This window comes from Petaurus breviceps, unplaced genomic scaffold (genome assembly GCF_028583685.1).
Source record: "Petaurus breviceps papuanus isolate PSGF00001 unplaced genomic scaffold, PetGlider_PUasm1.0 37, whole genome shotgun sequence".
NCBI lineage: Eukaryota > Metazoa > Chordata > Mammalia > Diprotodontia > Petauridae > Petaurus > Petaurus breviceps.
In genome coordinates, this window is record NW_027186296.1 from 109,284,539 (window position 1) to 109,298,105 (window position 13,567).

Genomic DNA, 13,567 nt, shown 5'->3' on the forward strand with positions numbered 1-13,567 from the left:
TCTATCTATCTATCTATCTATCTATCTATCTATCTATCTATCTATCTGTCTGTCTGTCTGTCTGTCTGTCTGTCTGTCTGTCTGTCTGTCTGTCTGTCTGTCTGTCTATCTATCTCTCTCTCTATCTATCTATCTATCTATCTATCTATCTATCTATCTATCTATCTATCTATCTATCTATCTATCTATGAGAATGTGAGGGTCAAGTGCCTTATATACCAATGTAACTCTTGGTGAAAAATCAGAGAAAATATGAGAGACAGCAGTTTTTGTCCCTAGTTCCATGATCAATTTTCATTCATATTGTAACAGGAAAAATGCATGAAGGAATTGATCGTGTGATTGGCTGAAATCGAAGTCCCTGCATGGAGGACAGAAACAAGATGCCTTACACCAATGCTGTGATACATGAGATACAGCGATACATTGACCTCATTCCCACCAACCTGCCCCATGCAGTGACAGATGATGGTCAATTTAGACAATATCTCATCCCCAAGGTCAGAAGTATTTCTTACTCTTAAGACAGGATTTTATCCTCTTTTCCACTGAATTATAGCATCTTTGAGTTAGAAGGAACCTCAGGCAAAATACATCCCTGAGAACTGACCACAGAATTCGAAGGGATTTCAGTGGTCATATTGTCCACCCCCAACATGAAAAAGAATTCCATCTACAGTTTGTTCACTCCTTGGTTATCCAATGTTGGCTTCAAGACTTTCAATTACTGGTTACCATTTTTTGCAGTGGCATTCCATTCTAATCTTAGTCCTAACTTGAGGGAATTTTTTTTTCTTGCATTAAGCCTAAATTTGTAATTTTGTAACTTTAATATTTTACTTTTGTTTTTCTCTTCTGGAACAAAGCAAATTAATGTTACTCTCTCTTTCTAGTAACAGTCAATAAAACATTTGAAAGCAGCTATTGCATCTCCTGTTTAATTATGTCTTCTTTTCTCTTGTCTAAATATCGCCATTTCCTTCGACCCATCCTCACATCCTATGGACTTGTTATTCTTACCATCCTGGTTTCTGTCCCTTGAGTAGCCTCCAGCTCTTCGGTGTCCTCCTTAAATATGACTCCCAAAATGAATATAGTTATTCATTTGTGAGCAGTTGAGATCAGAGTACAGTGGTGCCTTCTTCCAAGCTGCTACTAAACCTTCAATAATTATCCTTTGTTTATTGTCAGTCCATCAGTCTTAAATCCACATAATTGTACGATAGTCTAATCTGTTATATTTCCACCTTTTTGTGACTCATTATTTCTTTTATTTGTACAAAATAGTGAATAATCATACCCTGGTTGGGCAAAAATGGTGTTTTAGGGTTTAAAAAAATACTACAGTCCTGAAGCATCTATTTTGAAAGCTTGGGATTAGCAGCTTTAGCCTGAGCATCTTTTGTTTTGGACTTGGAAGACTTGGGGTCAGTGGTCTTAAGAGCCTTGGAATGACTAGGCTATGTGGCCTTATAATCAGGCTTGGCTGCCTTGGGATTGAAGTGCCTTGGAATCAAACTTGAAGAACTTGGTGTCAGAATTGGTGGCCTTTGTGTCAGATTTGGTGTCCTTGGATCTAGATTTGGTAGACTTCCCATAAGACTTACTGACTTTGGTGGTAGACTTGGTGACCTTGAGGTCAGTTGGCTTGGCAGCCTTGGGGTCAGAGGTCAGATCAGGTCTTTCTGACTTCAAGTCCTGAACTCTATCCTTTGGACCACTTAGTTGCCTCTGCTAGAAACTCTAAGATGGACTGACCACTTTCCCCCAAATTCCCATAATTTCCATTCATAAGTGTCCACAGAAAGTATGCCAAGTGTGAATGTATCCCCTGCAACACAGCATGATCTCTTCAGAGGAAGAATGTTGTGGCACAGGGATTCTGCAGATCTGTACTCACATCTTTGTTATCCAAGTTTCTCTCAGATGAAGAGAACTGGATCAATAAAAGAATTTCCCTTTTTTGGTTCTCCTTCATTTGCAGGATAAAATTATGATCAAGAAAAGTCAGGGAATTATGCCCTCCTCTATTTTTGCCAGAAAGGAAACTGAAAGAACTGAATGACTAAGTGAAGTCTTCCATCACTGCCATATCACGTCTATACCCTAGGGCTTATATTATGTCTTTAGTATTCCTTATCTATTTCTTCTTTCTGTTCAAGTGCTTTATAGCATGCTTTCCTGACAATGTCACCCTTGATGTTCTCTCCATTTTTTCTTTACCTAGATGCTTCTCATCATTCTTCTTTCCTCTGCTTCCTATATCTTCTTAATATATGCCACCACATCCATTTTTTTGTATCCTGTTTTTTAAAATAAGAGGGAGCTTCATTCTTCTTAAGGACTTGGTTCTACCAAGTCCTATTTAAAATTTTGAGGTCAAATTTGCTTCCTTGTCTCAAAATCTCCAATTCATCTTCTTTTATCAGTCACGCATTAAATATTTTAAAACCCTTTTAACTATATTTGTGAGAAATCAAAAGAATAATCTTTTCAGCCTTTGCTAGGTGCATCATTTCATTCCTGTCCAGTAGTCTATCATCCCTATATTTTAATTAAGATGTGGTCCAGAAATTCCAATCTCATCCTCCAACACCTTCTTACAAGATGTTCAATTCTGAACTCTACCTTTCCTTTCTGAATATTTTGCTTCCACTTACAGTCATGATGAATACACTACCTGTACTCCTAAGGTCTTTAGGGTTTGTTTGGTTTTTTTTGGTCCTAAATGTCACAACCTTTTGAAATGCTTCCCAGGTTTCTACTGGAAGTATTTTTTTTGCTCTTGTGAATCACTAGAGGCAGGTAGAAGTCGTCCTCTTTGACAAGTCTTGGGAAGTTTTCCCTTATGTCTGAGATGTGTGCTCTGAGAATATGGTGGATCTACCTATTTGTGTCATTGTCAGTGAACTGAAACAACTGTTTCAGTGTCTTTCCACAAGGAAATGAGAATATGGCAGACCTACCTATTTTTGTCATTGTCAGTGAACTGAAACAACTGTTTCAGTATCTTTCCACAAGGAGTCACCAACCACCGTTCCTCTGTTTGTCCTGGATATCTTATCAGATAACAACTGTGAAGCTACCTTCCCATTCTTTAGAGCACGAGCAAGTGCTTCTTCCTCAGAGCATCCAGTTTCATCATCTTCAACAAGAACTACCAATGCATTCATCAGCTCTTTCCTTTTTCATCTGAGTGACATTATTTTATTTTTCAACATCCTGACACAGATCAGAATTCATTTTGCCTCTTTAGATCATCTGGCATCTGCTAAGATGTATTCACAATTGGTGTGCTTATTTATCTACCCTTTATTTATCTACTCTTTCCTTCTTTGATAGATCTAGTGGTCAAAAGTTATTTTATTAACTTTTAACAACCTGAGATCTGCCTCTTTCTGTTTATTACTCATCAGTACTTGTTCTGCCCCACAAGGTGTCAAAATTCAGTTTCATTTCTCACAATAGTATTGTAGATTTTCTAATTTACTATCAGCACAGGTATGTAAAAAGTATTGGCTCTTTCTATAGTTAAAAATGAGGGGTTTTGACTAAATGATGCTTCTAAGTTCTCTTTCAGTTCTAATATTCTATGGTTCTTTTCCCCTAATTAGTTGTGTTTATCTGCTCATTTCAGGGTACAACTATAATAACATTGTTGTGTTCTATTCTGTATGATGATGGAGAGTTCCCCAATCCAGACAAGTTTGATCCAGGTCACTTCCTGGATGAAAGTGGCAAGTTTAAGAAGAGTGACTATTTCATGCCTTTTTTCAGCAGGTAAGGCAGTTATCTAAAGTTGTGCATCAAAGATGGATTGATAATTCAGAGGACTTGGGTTTTAATCCATCTTTGCGACTTATTACCTGTGAACTGTGGTCAAATTATTTCATTTTTCTGGGTTTCAGTTACCCTATATACCAAAAGATTGGTTTGGAGTAAGTGACTATTATAGTCCTTCCAAGTTTTAAAACCAGGGAGTAGCATGGAGACCTAATATATCATTCTTCTAATTATGCTTGTGCCACAGTTCATCAACTAAATCAACTGGGTTTCAAGGTAGTTGTCTGAGCTTATTCCAAAAACAAGCAGACATGACAAAATTCCCTCATGACAAAATCATGATTTAATTTTTCCCAACATTCCCTGTTCTGGGAATATTTCTTTTCTTCTCTTCAACTATACTCATTGGAAATCCTGGGGAAACACTATAAGTACTGGCCTTAGCCTCATTCTTGGCACTCAGAGGCCACAGCACACAAAATCAGTAATCAGGCCCCTAATTCCCAGCATAAGATGTGTGAGTCAGAGCCCTCTGTACCCCAGAAGCAGAGATCTACTTTAGAAGTCAGGAAATAGGTATTCACAATGGGTAAAAAACAAATGGGAAAAACTAAGACTTTAGAATCCTGTTAAAAATAAACAAGAAAGAAGTTAAGGAGGTGAATAGAATCTGAGAATCTTAGAGAAGGTAGATATGATAGACCTCTGGAGAAAATTGAATGGGGATAAAAATGAATATACCTTCTTCTCAAAGGTCCATGGCAGATACACAAAAATTGACCATGTATTAGGGCATAAAAACCTCATAATCTTGTGCAGAAAGGCAGAAATAGTAAATGCATCCTTCTCAGATCATGATGCAATAAAAAATTATATGTAATAAAGGTTCATGGAAAGAAAGACTAAACACTAATTGGAAAGCAAATAATTTAATCCTAAAGAATGAATGGATCAATCAAGAAATCATAAAAGCAATCAATAACTTCATTCAAGAGAATGACAATAATGAGACAACATACCAAAACTTGTGGGATGCAGCAAAAGCAGTTCTTAGGGGAAGTTTGAAATCTCTGAATGCTTACATGCATAAAATAGAGAAAAAGGAGATCAATAAATTGGTCATGCAATTGAAAAAGCTAAAAAAGGAACAAATTGAAAATCTCTAATTAAATGCTAAATTAGAAATATTGAAAACTAAAGGAGAGATTAATAAAATTGTCATTAAAAAAACTATTGAACTAATAAATAAAACTAAGAGCTGGTTTTATGAAAAAGCCAATAAAATTAATAAACCTTTAGTCAATTTGATAAAAAAAAGTAAGAAAACCAAATTACCAGTATCAAAAATGAAAAGGGTGAATATACCTCCAATGAGGAGAAAATTGAAAAAAATAATTAGGAATTATTTTGCTATTGTATGTTGTATGCTCATAAATTTGACAATCTTAATGAAGGGGATGGATATTTACAAAACTATAAGTTGACCACATTACCTGAAGAGGAACTAAAATACTTAAATAACCCCATCTCAGGAAAAGAAATTGAACAAGCCATCAATGAACTCCCTAGAAAAAAAATCTCCAGGGTCACATGGATTTATAAGCTGTATTGGGAATGGGAATTTGAAGATCTTTCTTGGCCCTTAATAGACCCAGGGGGGAGTTTGCAGATCTCCCCTGCTTTGAAAGTCAACTATGCCTGTTAAGAGGCTGAATGTAATCACATGGAGCCTGTGGTGGGAGGAGTTTGCTGAAGGGAAGCAGAGCCTACAGGAAGCCCACAGAGCCAGAGAGACAGTGGGAGAGAGACATGCTCAGGGAAGGAGAGAGTGAGGTTTGTGAGAAAATGTGGATCTTGTATTGGTTTGTGGGAAGAATGAAGTATGCTGTGGCTCTCGGTGTTATTGTGGCTTCTTAATATCGGTAATGTGACAGAATTGGCTTACTGGTTTTGGGATTTGTTTTTCTGGTGTCTAATAAATGCTTCAGTTCTGTCCTCTATATGGAGATTTTGGTATATTTTGTGATTGAACATCATCTGATATTTACAGTCATTTATCTTGATCTTTATCGTGATCATGGGCACTGTAACTATTGCATTGGTGGTATATAAGCGAATTCTATTAAACATTTACAGAACAGTTCCGATCAAACAATCACTTCTAATACATATAAAAATGACTCTAAACAAATTTTAGAGCTACAGAACACGCAAAGTGCCAGAGAGAAACAAATCTCCCACTGAAGGCAGCCTGGCAGGCAGACAGGAAGGGTCTATCACAGCACACTAGTTGCCTAGTGCAGTCCCAAGTGAGCCATGCAGTTCTGGCCCCAATATCCCTGAGCAGCACCACAGAATGTCCGGAGCAGACTTTAGGAGACTGAATCACCAGTAGCTATGGCAGTTTCCAGACTTCTCAACCCATAAACGCCAAAGAGAAAGTGAAAGGTCACTGTGGAACTCTTTTGGAACAGGGGGACAGAAGAGTTCCATCCAGCCCTTCCCCCCAGGCAAGAGGTAGCAGAGACGAGGTGGCTGCAACTGTTGCCACATGGCTGCCTCCAGAGCTCCTGGCATGCAGATTGTGAACCTGCTTGGATCTTGATTGCAGTCTTGGGTGGTGGTCCTGGGTTGTGTGGCCAGTGTGCCAGAACTTGTAGGGGCTGTAGAGAGGGCACCCTTCTCATAGCTTTGGCAGCTGTGAAAACTCCAGTGATGTGGGACAAAGGTCTCTCCATTCTGGAAGCAGAGTTCCCCCATGGCAAAGAGCTCAAAAGGCAAATAATTGATTGCCAAGATGAGCAAGCAGAGGAAATGTAATCAGACCACAGATTCCTTTTTTGGGGACAAAAAGGATCAAAGCATGGAAAGGGAGGAAGACAATAAAATAAGAACTCCTGCATCAAAAGCTTCCAAGAAAAATATGAATTGGTTACAAGACATGGAGGAGCTCAAGAAGGATTTTGAAAACCAAGTAAGAGAAGTGGAGGAAAAATTGGGAAGAGAAATGAGAATGATACAAGAAAATCTTGAAAAGCAAGTCAACGTCCTGCTAAAGGAGACCACCAAAATACTGAAGAAAATAACACCTTAAAAAATACACTAACTCAAATGGCAAAAGAGGTCCAAAAAGCCAATGAGGAGAATAATGTCTTAAAAAGCCAAATTTGCCAGATGGAAAAGGAATTTCAAAAACTCACTGAAGAGAATAATTCCTTCAAAATTAGATAAGAACAAAAGGAAGTTAATGACTTTAGGAGAAATCAAGTTACTATAAAACAGATCCAAGCGACTGAAAAAAATAGAAGGCAATGTGAAATATCTCATTGGAAAAACCAATGACCTGGAAAATAAATCCAGGAAAGATAATTTAAAAATTATTGGATTACCTGAAAGCCATGATCAAGAGAAGAGCCTACACACCATCTTACAAGAAATTATCAAGCAAAATTGCCCTGATATTCTAGAACCAGAGACAAATTAGAAATGGAAACAATTTACCAATCACCTCTTGAAAAAGATCCCAAAAAGAATACTCCTAGGAATATTATAGCCAAATTACAGAGTTCCCAGGTCAAGGAAAAAATACTGCAAGCACTCAGGAAGAAACAATTTGAGTACTGTGGAAACACAATCAGGATAACACAAGACCTAGCAGCTTCTACACTAAGGGATTGAAGGGCTTGGAATATGATATTGTGGAAGTCAAAGGAGCTAGAACTAAAACCAAGAATCACCTACCCAGCAAAACTGAGTAAAATGCTTCAGGGGAAAATATGGTCATTCAATGAAATAGAGGTTTTTCAGCATTCTTGATTAAAAAACCAGAGCTGAACAGAAAATTTGACTTTCAAATACAAGAAGCAAGCAAATCATGAGAAGGTAAACAGGAAAAAGAAATCACAAGGAACTTATTAAAGTTGAACTATTTACATTCCTACATGGAAAAACGATAATTGTAACTCATGAGATTTTTCTCATTATGAGAATAGCTGAAGGGAATATATATGTATGTATATAAATGTATACATATATATATACATATGAATAGAATGGTATATGTGTATATAAATATATGAGTGTGGGCATATGTATGTACATGTATACATAGACAAAGGGCAGAGGATGAATTGAATAGGAAGGGATGATATCTAAAAAATAAAATTAAGAGGTGAAAGAGGAATTTATTGGGAGAAGGAGAAAGGGAGAGATAGATTAGGGTAAATTATCTCATATAAAAGAGGCAAGAGAAAACTGTTACAATGGAGGGGAAGAGCAGGAAGATGAAAGGGAATGGGACAACTTTACTCTCATTGAATTTGTCTTAAGGAGGGAATAACATACACACTCAATTGGGTATCTTACCCTTCAGGAAAATAGGGGGTAAGGGGATAAGAGGGGGGACGATAGAAGGGAGGGCAGATTGGGGGAGAGGGTAGTTAGAAGCAAACACTTTTGAAAAAGGATAGGGCCAAGGGAGAAAATAGAATAAGTGGGGGTGGGATGAGATGGGGGAAATATAGTTAGTCTTTCACAATATAACTACTATGGAAATGTTTTTCATACTTACACATGTACAACCTATATTGAATTGCTTATCTTCCTGTTGGGGGTGGGTGAGGAGAGAAGAAGGGAAAAAATCTGGAAATCAAAATTTTAAAAACAAATGTTTTTTTTTAAAAATTGTTTTTTACATGCAATAGGGAAATAAGATATACAGGCACTGGGATATAGAAATCAATCTTGCCCTACTAGAAAGTTGGGGGGGATGGCGAAGGATATAAGAGAGAACAGATTGGGGGAAGGGATATTCAGTAGGCTTGCTTTTTTGGTGTGGGTGTAGGGGAAAGATGGGGAGAAAAATTTGTAACTCAAAATATGGTGGAAATGAATGTTGAAAACTAAAAACAAAGAAATAAATTGAAAAAAAGAGAAAAATCTGTTACCTTTGTCTGTGATTAAGATCATAAAGTACCTTTAGAATAAATATAATGATAATAACTATCATTTATATAGTGCTAATTATGTGCCAAGCACAAGCATCTTTCCAGAAGAATGCTACTGTGAACAGCTTTTAAGGATATGATTACACAGTATAGTGAACACTCTATTTATTCCATAACAAATCAGAGCAAAACATTCACAGTAAATCAAGGTACAACATTCACAATGTTATAACTTATCACAGAAAATGGCCACATAGTTTTCACCAGAAAATGGTCACAAAGTTTTCAACAAGGAATAATCCTTTAGTAACTCAAGCATTCAATCATCCTTAAGGAGGTTTGCCTCCTTAAGGGACACAAAGTACAGTAGTCAAAGTTTTCCACTCATGGGGCACACCAAGCTACAAATCAATTAGTCATGTATTCAGTCATCATTCAATTCAATTATCAGAAAATACACAAACACTCCACCCCTATGTCACTAGTAAATTATAATTTTTCAGTCAGTACACAGTATCCAAGTAAAGTCTTCTTTCAGATTGACTTGGGGTGGTCTCTCAGATTCCCTAGATCCCCTTCTTTGGCCCCAGGTCCTACCTGGATTCACCAAACTGTCACCTGGGTTCAAAGGCAGACAGCTCCCAAGTCTTTGTCCAGCTCTCCAAGTACTTCCTGTTCCATGCTGAAGATTACAGGGTCCAGTACACCTTAAATCCTTCACAATCTCTGTTCCTGGGAAGTTCAGGCTTAACAAAGCCACAAACAGGTTCATGCAAAGTACCAGCATCACAGTCATGCTTCCTCAGTCTGAGGCAGATCCAGATCTGGCTGGCTGGCTCTCGGACTCAGAAGCTCCTCTGCAGAAGCTCCAGCTGGTTCCCAGAATCAAAATCACTTTACCCAGGTTCCCAAAATCAAAATCATTCTCTCCAGCCTGGGAGGCCTTTCCTCTTCAGCCTCCCTGGTGGCAGCAGCTTCTGCCTCCACAAACCTTGCTCCAAGAAGATCTGACTTTCCCAGCCAGAGTCTTTCCTTATATACAGTATTGCTCCTGCCTATTCAGCCCTTTCCTGTTACCTCAGCAACAGGGGATCACACTTTCTGTTTCTTTAACAGAGGCTTGATTAATTACTAAGTGCTAAGTACCTGTTACCTTTGCCAATACAAAGGGATCAAATTACATTACTATTATAACATATAAGAAAAGGAAGGACAGTGCCTGATGTCAAGAATTTTATAATTGAATGAAGGAAAACAACCCATCAAAGGAAGCTTTTTTATAAAGGCTGGAATGAGGCAAGATACATGATGATGAGAGTATGATAATGATAGAGTGAATTCCAAAGAGTGCAGTTTCCTGCTACATGTTTTTATACATTATTCTTATTTTCTTTATGGAAATATACTGTACTTGCTATTATTTTGTGATTTAAACTAAATATTCATCCTAATTTTATGCAGAAAAATGGACTTTAAGTAATAATGAATATTTCTTGAATCGATTTGCAAATATCAGTCCTAATGTGAAGAATTAAAGTAAATATTTTTAAAAAAAGTAAATCTTAATCATAGTCTTTATACACACTAGAAGAATAAACCCCAGGTTTTGAGCATTCTTGCATAAGATAAGATTTGTACCTAATCTATTAACTGGTTTTAGAAAAAAAAAATCATGGGGAAGGAGCAAAAGTAGAATTTAGAATATGTATTGTGCATTTCAACTCCTTTACTTTTTTTGCATATGAGGAAAAACTATCTGTAACATAAATTTCAAACAAGATTTCTAAATTGTTAGCTTATTTTTGTTACTTTGTTAGATTTTCAAAAAGCTTTTTGGGGTCCAGTCAATAATTAATAACACAATAGTAATTCAAACCCTAGTAGTTACTAGGAAAACATAACATTTTTCATATATGCCTAAATGTGCGTGGGAAATTTTAAAAATTTTAGACTTGGATATCTTTTTCATTTTCCTTCCTTTTTTTTGTATTAAGAATGGATATGCACTTTAATTTGTTAAAAAGCAGCACTTGCATCTTGGCAGTTACATGTGGTTTCTAGCAAATGAGCAACCAATCTGTAGTTCAACAGAAACAGTTTTTCACAAAGACAGTAAGTACACAAAGATTGGGTTTCTAAGAAGAATTACTGCAAATGTGCCATGTAACCACCCCTTTCTTGTCTAGCAACTGAGTAAAATTTGAGTAATAGCCTACTCCCCTCCACATACTCTGTAATCTATACATGTCCTCCAAGATTCTGCTCTGGACTTTTTCTTTCTCTATTTCCCTTAGTTATTTCATCAGCTCCTCATGGATTGACATCTCTACACAGATGGTTCCTAAACTTGAGTGCAGTGATGAACTTTCTCCCCCAAATACTTCCCTTCTTCCTAATTTCCCCATTATTCTCTAGGAAACCATTTTACAAGTACCTAGATGTCATATTCTTCCTGGTTCCCATATAACCCCCATGTCCAGTCTGTTTCCAAGTCCTTTTAATTCTCTCTACAATAGCTCTCACTGACCCTTTCTCTTCTCTGATATTGCCACTGCTCTAGTACAATCACTCCTCACTTCATGCCTGGTCTAATACAGTTGCTTTCTAGTTGGTCTTCCTGCCTCAAGGGGAAGGGTGGGAATAAGCATTTTAAAAAATACCTACTATGGGTCAGGCTAAGTGCTTTACAAATACTTCATCTGATCCTCACAACAGCCCTACAGGTGGGTATTTAATTCATATTTTACAGTTGAAACAGAGGCAAATAGAGGTTAAGTGACTTGCCCAGGGTTACAGCTAATGTGTCTGAGGTCACATTTGAATTCAGAGCTTCTGTGGCTCCAAGCCCATCCATTGTCGCCACTCCACTCAGCTGTCAAAGAGATCTTTTCAAAGCACAGGTCTGACCATGTCACTCTCACCCCACCCCAAACCCAAACTCCAGTGGTTCCCTATCACCTCTAAGATCAAATGTAAAATCCTCTTTTGCTTTTAAATCCCTTCATAACCTGCTGCCCATTTCATTTTGCCAGTCTTCTGAGCTCTTAATACTCTATAATCTAATTCAGTGACACTGGCTTTTTTCATTCTTGAATAAGACACTCTGTCACCTAACTGGGAATTTTCACTGGCTTATCCCCATGCCTAGAATTCTTTCCCTCCTTATCTCTACTTCTTGGCTTCCCTTGCTTCCTTCAAGTCTCAACGTCTCAGCCTTTTTAAGAAGCCCTTTCTGGTCCCCCTTAATACTAGTGTCTTTTTCCCTAGACTAATAATATTGGAGGTGAGGAGTGATAGATATAATTCTAGTCTAGAAGCCCATATCTGTGGAGAGTAGTGTCCAGCCTTATGACCCCAACCTCCTACTTTCTTTCTAGTAGGTATCTCCTTTGGAGAAGGAGAGCAGAGAAAACTAGAGATACCTAGGCACATCTTCCAATGAGCCACATTTAGACAAACCAATATGGACACATAAACTTTTTATTTCAGAGGAACATTTCAGAGACCTCTACATTACTTTCCTTCCTTCCTCATTGAGTTGCTGTCTCCAACTGTCCTGATCTATATCTTGCCACTGGACCTGGATGGCTCTGAAGGAGAAAATGAGGCTGGTGACTTTGCACAGCCCTCTCTCACTTAAACCCAATTCACTTGCAAGTCATGGCATCACCTTCCTGATGTCATGGTCCACTCTGAGAATAAAAGACAAACAACAACAACCTAGATCACATTTTTTCTCCTCCCCAACTACTGCCCTTGTACTTGGGACTTCAGTATACATAATGACTTTTATCTGACCATAATCTATTAACTTTCTATGTTTCCCTCTCTCTTCCCTCACAAAACCCTTCTATTAATCTGAACCATCACCTTTAATCCCTTGAACCTTCATTTCTTTTCTAGACCATCACCCTTGCATTAACTACACCTTTCCTTTTTCTCCATCTTGACCCCTTCATAAATCAGTTCAACTTTATACTGTCTCGTTGAGTCCCTAGACCCCTTCTTTTGCCTCTTTGTATCCCCTGGCACAAAGCAGGTGCTTAGTAAATATTTGATTGATTTATCCTGCCAAGCCTCGGCCTTGGATCCTTTTTGCCCTGTCACCTTTGCTCCTCCACATGATGCTGCTGAATGAAGGTGGAGAAAATCACATGGCCAATCTGATCAGGTCCACTGCAAATTTATGTTACACAACCTCCACTGTCCCTGCACTGTTGCTAGCCAATCCTTCTATGCCCCCTTTATCATATCACCGTCCCACTCCCCACAGCAATTCTTCCAAGCCTTTCCATCCCTCCTTCAATTACCCATGGCTTCTCTTCCCTCCACTTTTAAACTGAGAACCTGGCCTCTTTTTTTTACAGAAAGAATTGAGGACATTGACCATGAGCTCCCTTCTCTGCTTTTCCTCAACTCAATCAATAAATCTGTTAAGTGCCTACTATGTGCCAGGAAGCACTGGGAATACAAAGAGAGGCAAAAGACAGTAGCCTCTCCAAGGAGCCCATAATCCATTGGGGAAGTCAACATGGAAACAAACATCCAAACAAGCTATCTACAAGATAAGGAGGAAACAATTAACAGTAAGAAGGCACTAGAACTAAGAGGGAGACTGAAAGGCTTTCTGTAACACATGGGATTTTACTTGGTGCTTAAAGAAAACCAGGGAAATGACTATGGTATCACTCATATGCCTCCTCTCACTATCTGATTCATCCCTGTCTCAATGAAGAAGTGATCTCACTCCTTTCCAAGGCAAATCCCTCTCCCTCTGCACAAATTATCTTATTCCATCCCATCTCCTTCAACAAATTCCACCTCCCAACTCATCCCCA

General features: G+C 38.0%; 1 pseudogene; it reads left to right on the forward strand.

Annotated features, from left to right (window-relative positions):
• The window catches only part of LOC138168378 (cytochrome P450 2C19-like), a 29,050-nt pseudogene that overhangs the window by 14,589 nt on the left and 894 nt on the right, over positions 1-13,567 (forward strand).